Genomic DNA, 12991 nt, shown 5'->3' with positions numbered 1-12991 from the left:
AGATAAGCTACTACCGTGGTGTTGTCGCTCATCAACACCACGGAGTGCCCCGCCAGGACCAGGTGGAACTTTTTGAGGGACAGAAAGGCTGCCTTCATCTCCAAGAGATTGATGTGCTGGTACCTTTCTGATTCGGACCATTGGCCGGAGATGTAATGGTGCAGCCCGTGAGCCCTCACCCTTCTTTTGATGCATCCGAAAAAAAGCATCAATTCCGGGGGAGAGACGAGAAGATTGACCCCTTTGCAGAGGTTTGGCTCCGCCAGCCACCACCTGAGGTCTGACTGTTCCTCTAGCCCTATGCAGACTAGGTGATCCTGGGAATCGGAGTGTTGGTTCCACTGGGATTTTAGTTGCCACTGGAGGGATCTCATCTTGAGGCGACTGTTGAGGACCAGTCTGGTTAGGGAAGAGAGGTGACCGAGAAGGGGAAGCCAATACTGCAGCGGGGGCTCTTCCCGACTGAGGAAGACCTGTGCTATCTCCCTCAGTCTCTGGATCCTTTCGTCTGATGGAAACTCTTTGTGCCTAAGGGTGTCTAATCGCATGCCTAGGTATACCAGTTCTTGAGAGGGGAGCAGTTGAGACTTCGAGGTTTACCACGATCCCCAGATCCTGGCAAAACCTTAGAAGCTCGTCTCGATGGCGGAGAAGGGCCACCTCCGAGTCTGCCAGAATCAGCCAGTCTTCCAAGTATCTTAGGAGACTGATACAGACTCTGTGAACCTAAGATGATACTAGGGCGAATACTCTCGTGAATACCTGGGGTGCTGTGGAAACACCAAAACAGTACCCTGAACTGGTAATGCTTCCGAATGAACACGAATCTCAGATACTTCCTGGAAGATGGGTGAATTAGGATCTGGAAGTATGCGTCCTTCAGATCTAGAGTGCATATGAAGTCCTGGGGTCTTATCGTTTGTCTGACTGTGTCGGCCGTCTCCATCCTGAAAGGTATCTGTTCGACAAACCTATTCAGGGCCGAGAGGTCGATGTCTGGTCTCCAGTCTCCAGACGCCTTTTTCACAAGAAAAAGTCGACTGTAGAAACCTGGGGACCCGTCGACGACCTCCTGGAGAGCGTCCTTCTCCAACATGGACTGGACTTCTGCCGAGGGCAAACTCCTGTGCGAATCCTTTCGCACAGGAGTTCGATAGAATTGGTACTCGAGTCAGTGGAGGGAGAGAGAGCGTGAACGGGATACGGAAGGAGAGAGAGCGTGAACGGGATACGATACCCTGAACGAATCACCTCGACCGTCCAGGGTTCGGCCCCGTGGTGAAGCCACCTCTGCCAGCGGCTTTATAGGCAACCCGAGAGGTGAGCAAATGGGAGGGTTGCCTGTCTTATTGGGACCGGCCTCGGCCGGATCCTTCTTACCCTTTCCTCCACGAAATGACTTTTTGCTGTGATAGGCCTGCTTCGCACCCTTTTTACCCTGCTGTTTTGGGTCTCTAGCCCTTTTCAGTTGTGGGATTTGCTGTGCTTTCCGATGTGGCTGAGAGGGGTAGGGTCTAGCTGTTAAGACCTTTTGTATGAGGGAGTCCTGACTGGACTTCCCCCACCTCTCTGCCACCAGCTCGACATCCTCAGGATGGAACAAAGAATTGCCCACGAAAGGAGCATTTCTCAGTCTCGCTACTTCGGCCTGAGGGAGATGTCTATGGAACTTGCCTATGACGGCATGTCTCCTCTTCAGGGTAGTGTTGGCCCAAAGGTTCACTACCTGATGGGAGAGGAACACGATGGCCCAAGTGCCAGACGATAGGAAAGTCTCCAAATACTTCCTGGAGGACTCCTGAGACCAGTTTTTAGACCGCATCAGTTGTCCTGAGGATCCTAACCAGAAATCCAGCCACGTAGTAGCCTGCATGGCGTACTTCGCTAACTTCTCCTGGTTTAGGATTTCAGAGGCCGAAAAGGAGACTGGAAGTCCCGTAAGTTTCTCGAAGGGTGTGGCCTTCGAGATCGCCTCTATAGAGTGGTCAAGAGGCAGCGTTGGAAGAGATTCCCTGAGGATCTCATAGTACCTCCTCTGAAACACATACGGAGGAGGTAGGAGCTTGGAGGACGAGCTGGAGCGGAGTGAGGAGGTGGACCCAGTTTCCTGGGACACTGCCTTCTGTTTGGCACTCTTCAACCCCTTTGACCAGGGCAAAGCTGCACTGGTCCTATTAGGTTTCTGAGTGCTTAGAACTGGTCAAGGACCGTTTCTTTTCCATCTAGAGGGGCTGCCGAAGGATCTGGAAGTCAATTGATGGAACGGATGCAGGCTAAGACCTGCCAGAAGGCGTGTTCCGACTCCTTCCTCTCACCCTCCGTAAGCTTAGGGCTAGCGGCTGCTGGCAGAGCGTTGTCCTCGAGATCGCTCTGCCCTTCCATGTCTGAGCTCTCATCCATAGGAGCCTGGAGTGGGTCGAAGTCGTCAACTGGATAGACTGGTGATAGGGAGACTACCGAGGTGCTCACTTCCAGCTGCCTGGGAGGCATTGAGGAAGGAAGCCTGGCCAAGGATTTGGGGATGGTGAACAAATCCTTCGGTTCCCTCCACGAGGCCGGAGGTCCTCTGTCCCCAGGAGCCTAGAGGACTCCGTCAGCTTACAGGTGGAATGTAAGTCCGTTTCCGTATGGGCCGAGTCCCGTCCCGTCGCAGGTCGTGCCTCCCTAGACACTATCTCGACCGGTAAGGGACGGAAAGTCTCCATAGGAAGTAACCCTATCCTTCTTGAGGGGCGAAGGACGAATCCTTATCCTTTTCCCCTTTGGTCTGGCCTCTGGTGTCTTGAACTGCAGGGGGCTACCCTGAGGTTCATGCCTAATCTCTTCCAGAGGTCTTTTGCGAGGGGATGACCGTCTCCCCTTGCCAGAAAGACCCGCCTGTGCGGGATCTTCCGAACTCCTCCTAGGATCGGAGGGAGGAGAGGACCCTGGGAAGAGAGGAGGCGATAAGGGGATCCTAGGTGTGTCACCTAAGGACTGGGAGCAGGGAACGACTCCTTTCATGGTTTGGCGCATTACACTGAATAAGGTGCTAAGCCACGGCGGGTCATGGGCTCCTGGTGAACTAAGGGGGAGGTCCTTAGGAAAGAACTGCTCCCTGGGTTTAGGAACATGGGCAGGTTTCCTAACCCTCTTGTCTGATGGAGGCTTCCCTACAGGCAAGATCGGCACAGGCCTGCCCTTTGGGATAGGATCTGGGCTCAGTCGCGCAGGCGACTGTTAAGTCTCTGTTGAGGCCTAAGGGGCTTGAGAGACTGACTGTGAGCGCCAAGATAGTCGTGCGCTCTTGCGCCGAACTGTTGGTAGGCAGAAGGGTGCTCGTGCGTGCGCCCTTCCCGATTGCGCGCACCTTTTTCGCGCTCGTGGTGCGTGTAAGGTTGTTCGCGCACCTGGCATGCATAAGGTTGTTTGCGCGCATGGCGAGCAACAGGATGTTACCGCATATGGCGCGCCATAGGATGAACCCGCGCGCCATGTTTGCCATTTTGTTTGCTCGCACCAAGTCGGTTGTTAGCGCCAAGTTGGTCATGCACGCCAACTTGGTCGTGCGCGCGAGAGCTCTCAGGTTGGTGAGTGAACTCACTACTACACTCACCCTAAGGTTCACGATAGCTGTGTTGTGTGAGCACGAACGATCAACACCACGAGTTTGAAAACTGTCATAAAAAGAATGACTATGGTCACGATAACCCGAAAGTTCAGCGTGAACTGTGTTGCACGAACCCAAAGGATCAACGCAACGAGAAACCGAAGTTTCTCTGTCACGATACACCGAAGTGTTAGCGAGACTAAAGAGAGCCCAAGGTTTCAGCATAACTCAGGTTACAAGACCCCGAAGGGTCAATGTAATGAGGAACCTAGGTTCCTCTATCACGAGATCCTGAAGGATCAACGTGACTGATGGTACGAGAACCCGGAGGTTCAATGTTACCGTCGTTACGAGAGCCCGAGGGTTCAACGTAACAGGTTTCAAGTCGCGAGAGCCCGAAGGTTCAGTGCGACGGAGACCCGAAGGACTCCTATTGTCATAAGAACCCGCAGGATCAACATGACGAGAGCAAAAAGGCTCACGATCACGCCAGCCCAAAGGGTGATCGTCACGAGACCCCGAAGGGTCAACGTGAGGAGAACCAGCAGGTTCAAAAAGATGTCTCCTCACAGCCCGAGGAGGAGAACGTCCGGGGTGGAGAGGGGTTACCCACCCCTCCACTCTACAAACCTCCGGAGAGGAACGTTCAATAAACTCCGCCCGAGGGGGAGACTGATTAAGGTCTACAGATAATTCCTCCGCAGAGGAGCAGAGTTCACCCGAAGGAGAACTACTGTATGCTTATAAAAAGGTTCTCTTTCCGCCCCTGGAGGAGAACCTAAAGCGTAAGGAGATTGCCGATGCACAGAGGCAATCTTCTCTCGCGAACGAGAGATATGTTCCCCCGAAGGGAAAGCTTGCCTTGGAGAGAGCCCAGCCACCGCCCCTGGTGGGTTAGCTAACTCCTCGGTGTCGGAACCAGACTCTTGGCTTTACCGACGGGCAACAGCGCCTGCGCCCATAAGAGGAAGATCGACCTCCGTAGAGGAAGGAGATGACCGTCTTCTCTCTGCTCCCCTTTGGAGGAGTTCGAGGAGAACTTCCTTCGTAGGGGGACCATTGACACCCAATGATGGCCACAAAGACACAAGGTCCGGAAGAGAAGGAGCCGACTCACTAGGGGAGCCACCACCTTCGTCTATCCCACAGGGTTGACCTGGAGTCACAAGCCCTGCGCTACTGCTCGACCGTGCCCCGGAAGGGCCTGGTCGAGATTTAGCTTCGGGCAGAGATTTGGGTGTAGAGGAAGCAGAAGCCCGCAATTTCTTCAATTTCGAGGAAGACCCCGAAAGCAAAGATTCGCATTTAGACTTCTTACGCGCAAACCTCTCCACTGGGAGGCAGGCCACTCCCTACACTCGGAACAGGTGTTGTCCCGCGAACACCGAGTTCCCCTGCAAGCAGGGCATAAAGGGTGTGGGTCCGTCTCCACGGATGACATGAAGGTGCCGCAGCGGCAGCCTTCAATCCCTGGACATGTCCGCATAGCAGGACAATAACCAAACACACACCGATACACACTAAAGAAAAAGGAAAAGTAATAAAGTCAAGGCAGTTTGTTTAACGGGAGAGAGAGACGGCACGTCCGCACTCTACCGAGCCAAAAGCAAAAGCAAAACCGACAGGTGTGAGTGAGCGGGGTAGCTAGTTAACACCAACCCCCTCCCGCTAACTAGCGGATGGGGTAATTATCCCTCACTAAAATTGTTTTGGCTGGTTTTCAGCGTTGCCGAAAGTAATACCCTATAAATAGCGAAGGTTTGTATATGTGTCGGAACAAACACCGGTAGGTGGTGCTTCTGTTATAAGCTACTTGTTCGAACAGAATTAAGGGTACATCATATCATAAACCTCTTTATTGGTTTCCAATATTGAAATATACAATATAATTATAGCTCTTATTATATTGATCATGCTAATAATGAAAAGTTTGGGTACTAAAGTGTGTTTGATAATGGGAAATGGAAGCCAATTCCATGTTTCAACAGAGGCAGGAGCACAAAGCTACAACTCGCCCATTAAGCGTGTATTAACCCCTTGGTTAAGTTTGTATAATTGATATTGTAATTAACGATGAAATACTAGCCCAAATGGCTAACACGTATAGAGGATCATGTTCCCCTGTCCAGAACAAAGGAGCAATGAGATAATGTTTGAGAGGGAGCAAGGCGAACTAAGATAGCAAAAACCAATAAAACATTAGCGTAATTAAGTAAGGAGATATTACAACGAACACAGCTACGAATGACTTCATAGAAAATAGGATGTAAAATTGCATTTTCTATGCGTCTGGAAGTCCTGGCAAACAAAGGTTCCCATGATTTGAAAGTGTTTCATTACAAGGACTGTTTTAATTACGGTGTTTTTGTTACGATGACCGGTTTTTCAAGATGACTGGAGAAAATAAAGTTTTAAAAAGTAAATTCAAATATCATATATTCAGAGAGGTAAACAGTATATTTTAAGGCGTTTCAAACGTCACTGATATACCTAGAGCAAAGAGACAGCTTTTCGGTTATGGTAGTTGACCAAACAAACTAAAAATCTATGGATATCTGTAAAAAATCATTAGCAAAGACATTCAAAACACCACAAAATACACTAAAAATAAACTTAACTTCTATAAACCACTCATTGTACTGTTCTATAATTCTACAAAACTGGCTTGGTGAGATTTACGTATATGGCCACTGGGTTTCTCTACCCTTATACAAATCTCAAAGTGTCAAATAATTACGTTTTGTGACCTGGGAAGGGGGTCCAGGGGGCTTGCCCCCCTCTAGGGATTGTGACCTGGGAAGGGGATCCAGGGGGCTTGCCCCCTCCAGGGATTGTGACCTGGGAAATACTAGATCAAGTAAGGTGGGTTTGTTAGGTTCTGTAGTCTTTTACAAATCTCATAAGTGTTAAATAAACCTGTTTTGTTCTGTTTTCCAACACCCAAACTCCTAGGTTCCCACATCGTGTCCTTTGGGAAAGGGGGGGGGGGTCATTAATGGTTTTAACTTATTTGCTGTAGAAATAAAGGTCAAATTCGTTGAAAGTACATTCTTTACTGTAGTATGTTCTTTTTATTCTTAGATATGTTGTCCCTTGTTTTTCTATAAATGTACCAAAATACTGGATAAGTTTCACACTATTGCCCTTTGCCTAAGAGCCTAGCTTTACACAAATGACTAGGAATCAGGCGACTTATGAACTAAAACTTAGTCGAAATGAAGTTTTCAGGCCTAGCCAAATCTATTTTAGACCTTACATTATGGTAAAAATAACTGCGTCAATAAGTGGTTAGTTTAAGGCACTAGTGTTAAAAAATCATTTTCTCAAGGGCTATGGGACATAATTTATATAATTACCACTGCAATCCTACCAGTCACTAAACTATAACAAAGTTAATACATTGTAATAAACTAAGCTACCAGTCACTACACTGTAATGGCTAGTTACTGTAAACTCCCAAGGCCAGAATATTACCTTCACGTAAATCTTCCTTTCTTAAGTATTACGAGGCCTATATGACTACGATTACCTTACTCGGTATAGAAAACCACTTAACACATGTATTAGATAATAAACCTTTCTCCTGAATACATCACCTGTCAAACTCCTGATGTTTTCACTACGAACTCCAACTGACAAATGGGACAAGCGTAGCAGTGTTGCCAGATGGTTTAGTCTAAAAATCCCCAAAAATCATGATGAAAAAATTCCCAAAACCACCCAAAAATTCCCATTTCCAAAATCCCCATTACCACAAATACAATTTCTTCAGATCATGTAGGCTTTAATAACATAGAAATTACTCACTATAATTCATATAAGTGCAAATAAACTAATTGCAACAATATAAAGGTTTACTCATCTTTGTTTTTCCTTCATAGAAATTTGTACAGAATATCCCCATTGGAGATCAAATATCTCCAAATCTAGGGATAAATTCCCATATCTAGCAACACTGCCAAGGACTCTAGAGTATAGAAACACCATACCATTGGTGACGTCATAAACTATTGTCTGACGCAGTTACGAGGTAGTTTAAGCTGTTTCACGTTGAAATGAAATATTGAATATTCATATGCATTTTTTTCTTTGTTTTACTATTTCATGAATGTAATTCCGCTTTCTTATTACATATAGGACATTTTACGAGATATCGTCAACTAGCAAGAATGTGAATGGCTATTTACTATGTATAAAGGACTATGACTTGGCATTAATGGTATAGTTAGAGATATTATTATACATAATTACATGTTTATTTAATTGCAATTGCCCAAATATCAGTACGGATTAATGTTCAACAAGAGGGTATCAGTTCTAAAAAGTCAATGAAGATATTTTATGCAAACAGGAATTAGTGGCTAGAGTATTAACCAGAAACGAATTGGAAAATAAACTCTCCCAATGTTTAAGAGAAGAGAAAATGGAATTTTCTTGACAGAAATATAGTGGCTGCCTTCATTATAAACCAAATTCGGCACTAGAGAGTTGTTGAATAAAAAAATCATGACTAGGCCTATACAAAGTAAAACGTTTCTTGATGAATAGTTTAATGATAATGATAATTTTAGACAATATTACTTCCCATGGCCTCTCGGGGAAAGCCTGCGAATAAATTTGCACAATTCTTGAATGAGAAAAGCAAGAAAATTTTTATAAAAATTATAATTAAAAATTTCTCTAGGAACACATTAAAATATACATAAAATTGAATAAACTTCAGGAAACTTGAGCAAAATAAAACAAAATTAAAGTGAGCTATTATTCCAATACGGTTTAATTTCATGTGGGGTATATTGAATCAGGGAACAATATTCCTGAATTAGTAAAACAAAAGCTAATGTGGGAACATACCACTTAACTTACGCAAGAGCCCGTGTTTTGCATAAGAGACTCTTTAGCTACGGTAAGCAGCTCTTCTATGAGTAGGACACTCCAAAATCAAACCATTGTTCTCTAGTCTTAGGGTAGTGCCATAGCCTCTGTACCATGGTCTTCCACTGTCTTGGGTTAGAGTTCTCTTGCTTGAGGGTACACTCTGGCACACTATTCTATCTTATTTCTCTTCCTCTTGTTTTGTTAAAGTTTTTATACTTTATATAGGAAATGTTTATTTTGATCTTGTTGCTCTTCTTAAAATGTTTTTTTTTTTGTTTCCTTTCCTCACTGAGCTATTTTCCCTGTTGGAGCCCCTGGGCTTATAGCAATCTGCTTTTCCAATTAATGTTTGTAGCTTAGCAAGTAATAATAATAATAATAATAATAATAATAATAATAATAATAATAATAATAATAATAAGGCAAGGCATTTATAAACGAACAAACCCCTTTAACAATGAGAAAATAACCCATTCTTATTATGTACTAAGCTTAGATCCATGTATAAAACTCTTATTCACAATGAAAGAAAAACATTACCACAGAAAACAACATTCTTGATTCATTTGGCTGGTTAATAAATAACAATAATAAAATATTGTAAAACGACTATATACTTACGCACATCAGACGGCTAAGTATCCTCAGGTTCCTACCACAGGACTCTGTACAAGGACGTGTGTCAGACATTAACAATACCACTATTAAAACTAAGTCATTTCTTAACAAATATGTCATTTTCTGCAATGGTTCAGAAACCATAGAAAACGGAATTCTATGACGTTTCTATTACGTAGTTATGACGTCACTAACATCGTCGATGATTGGCTGTTGTTGCTGGTTACGCATTTAGATGGGGGTGTGGATATAGTTTATATTTGTATTTTTTTCTTACATTTTTCTTACATCTGCAAGCCCTTACATCTGCCTATTGACATTTCATTTAATAAATTAACATAAAGTCGTTTTAATATGGTTTTAATATCATATAAGAAATAGAAAAATAGCCGATATTTTTATCAACATTTGGTAACTATACCATCTACTAGCTAGTGTAAGTATAGCCAGTATTGGATTACTTTACTTCCTTTTAAAATACTCTATTTTCGCTTTATCAATCTCCCATTCTAAATTTCTAATCATGCTATTCATATAGCTTATATTTTCTTCAGTGGATTTTTGTATTATAAGAATTACTGCAAGTATATTAAAACTTTCTTCTTGCAATTCTTACCTAACATATAATAGAAATAACTTTGATTGAACATTTACACATATTTGATATTGATAGACAGACCCCGAATCCTTAATTAACTAAGGACTACAGCTGGCATAGTCTCCACCAGTAAAACATTCATGACAGCCACATATTTAGGCAAGGCTAAATTATTTCTTAAGGAAACGGAAAATTGGATAAACATACCTCCATAACACATGAGGTGTCTACTACATGAACTATAAAGATTACCTTACCTTCTCAACACAGTTAACACCGTAGAGAAATATTGTAATAACCAATTCACTGAAATAAAACTCAACATGGAACGACGGAGCAAGCAGCGACATGAAGCGTGGTGGTCGATGGTCACACATGAAGTGAACACTGCTGCTTCTTCTTGTAGGACGTAGAAACGCTCTTCGCCCATCAGAAGTCTACACTGTGAGGAACTTATTCTACTACTTTGCCCATATCAAGAATTTTGAATAATATCAAACTACTGAAAAAAGTATTTGGTTTAATACTGAAGGTATAGGGTTGCATGGAAACCAGATGGAGAACATTTTTTTATCTCTTTAAGTTATAGAATAACAGAATAACACGTGAGAGAGAGAGAGAGAGAGAGAGAGAGAGAGAGAGAGAGAGAGAGAGAGAGAGAGAGAGAGAGAGAGAGAGAGAGTATGGCTTACTTCAGTGGCTTGAAAACGAGTTTAGGCTCCCATAAAAAATTTGATAGAAAATGAGAACAAATCCTATTTTCGTTAACAAATGTTTTTATCGGAAACTACACGATATCAGAGTAATAGTATTGCAACACTATTTTTTTTTCTGAAATTAATCCATACCAATCTCTCCTTTAAGCCTTTAAATATGTAAAAAGTCTACAGATATGCATCCTTAAGCCCTTTTGTGGCCTTAATGCAAGCTCCTATGTGCTAGTGGCCTCCGTGGGGCAATATGCTTTTATAATCCTCATGGGATCCTTCTCTCTGGTTACGGTTCTTTTATTTCATTACCTACACATACACCAAATAGTCTAGACTATTCTTTCCACATTCTCCTCTGTCCTTATACATCTGGCAACACTTGACATTACAATTCTACTCTCAAGGGATTAACTACTGCACTTGTAATTGTTCAGGGGCTACTTACCTCTTGGTTAGTGTAGAAGAGACTCTTTAGATATTGCAAGCAGTTCTTCTAAGAGAACTCTTTTAAAATGCAAGCAGTTATTCTAAGAGAAGGACTCTTTAAAATGCAAGCAGTTCTTCTAAGAGAAGGACTCTTTAAAATGCAAGCAGCTCTTCTAAGAGAAGGACTCTTTAAAATGCAAGCAGTTCTTCTAAGAGAAGGACTCTTTAAAATCAAACAATTTTCTCTAGTCTTGGGTAGTGCCATAGCCTCTGTATAATGGTCTTCCACTGTCTTGGTAAAGTCTCCGGTACACTATTCTATCTTATTTCTCTTTCTCTATTTTTTTTATATCATATTTTGTATATGAAAAATTTATTTCAATATTCTTCCTGTTCTTAGAATATTTAAATCTTAATTGGCCATTATTTCTCTTGTAGCTAGTTTATTTCCTTGTTTTCTTTCCCAACTGCACTATTTTTCTCTGTTGAAGCCCTTGGGCTTATAGCATCCTGCTTTTATAATAATGATACTACTACTACCACTGCTACTAATACAGCTACTACTACTACTGCTACTACTACTACTAATGATAATTCATATCTGCAATTGCTGTATGTAGGCTACGCAGGTACATAGGGTTCATACCTATAAGCTAATCTCCTTAATGTACCCTATTGTTATATAGGCAATAATATAATTCTCTTAAAAGGATAAGTAATTCTAATTACTTTGAAATATTACATAATTTCGAGATAAAACAACATGCTAACAACTTAACTTACCAATTGATTTGTAAAAGGAATTACAGTTGTTTGTATTTGCAATGAAAAACAATCTGTATTCTCTCAATGATTCTAAAGATTTATATATTTTTCTCTGAGACAATCTGAAAGATTATCTTAGTAAATCTCTATTTTTACCTTTGTAAGCAGCTCCTCTGGGAGTAGGAAATTTCAAAAGTCTTAGGTAGTACTAGAGTCTCTGGACCATGGTCTTCCACTGTCTTGGCTTAGAGGTTTCTCTTGCTTGAGAGTATACTCAGACACATTATTCTTTCTAGTTCCTTTTCTCTCCTCATTGGGCTATTTACCATAATGGAACACTTATAGCATCCTGCTCTTCCAGCTAGGGTTGTAGCTTAGCTAGAAATAATAATAATAATAATAATAATAATAATAATAATAATGATAATAAATCATACTATTAATAATATTAATAATAATGATAATAACAATAATAATAATGACAATAACACTACTACTACCACTAATAATAATAATAATAATACTAATAATAATAATAATAATAATAATAATACTAATAATAATAATAATAATAATGACGATGATGATAAAAAGAAATATTAAAAAAAAACATTTGCCGAGGACATGGCTGCAAGTGATTGGATTTCCTCTACTGAAATGAAGGTTTTCCTTAGGGCCTTATGCATTAATTAAAAAAAAGGCATAATAATAATAATAATAATAATAATAATAAATAAAAAATAATAATACAACACTTACTTCAACAAACAGGCTTTAGGCTTCTGTACACAATAATAGGAGGCTTCAAGACTTCGTTGTGATTAGACACAATTTGTCAAAAGTGCATAGGTCCTGTAAAAAAAGGATCTATATAAAAACTTTGGCTAGTTGGTGACAACATGGCCGCCAGTGTCAACAATCTCCAACACTGTAAGAAGAGGCTTCAAGACTTCGTTGTGATTAGACACACTTTGTCATAAGTGCACGAGTCTTGTAAAAAAGGATCTATAAAAAAAACTTTGGCTAGTTGGTGACAACATGGCCGCCAGTGACAACAATCTCCAATACTGTAAGAGGAGGCGCCTCTTCAAGACTTCAGTTGTGGTTAGACACACTTTGTCATAAGTGCGCAAGTCTTGTATAAAAGGAACTATATAAAACCGTTGGCTAGTTGGTGACAACATGGCCGCCAGTGACAACAATCTCCAATACTGTAAGAGGAGGCTTCAAGACTTCAGTTGTGGTTAGACACACTTTGTCATAAGTGCGCAAGTCTTGTATAAAAGGAACTATATAAAACCGTTGGCTAGTTGGTGACAACATGGCCGCCAGTGACAACAATCTCCATTACTGTAAGAGGAGGCTTCAAGACTTCAGTTGTGGTTAGACACACTTTGTCATAAGTGC

At 42.0% G+C, this 12991-nt stretch overlaps 1 long non-coding RNA gene across 1 annotated transcript in view; it reads right to left on the bottom strand.

The window, feature by feature from the left end:
- LOC137658112 (uncharacterized) overlaps positions 1–10044 on the bottom strand; it is a 34902-nt gene extending 24858 nt beyond the window's left edge. Inside the window, exon 1 of the long non-coding RNA XR_011047250.1 lies at positions 9941–10044. This is a non-coding gene — a long non-coding RNA (uncharacterized lncRNA). The remainder of the gene's footprint in view (positions 1–9940) is intronic.
- Positions 10045–12991: the final 2947 nt, after the last annotated feature.

This window comes from Palaemon carinicauda, chromosome 19, assembly GCF_036898095.1.
Source record: "Palaemon carinicauda isolate YSFRI2023 chromosome 19, ASM3689809v2, whole genome shotgun sequence".
Lineage (NCBI taxonomy): Eukaryota > Metazoa > Arthropoda > Malacostraca > Decapoda > Palaemonidae > Palaemon > Palaemon carinicauda.
This window is presented reverse-complemented; position numbering and strand designations above follow the sequence as displayed.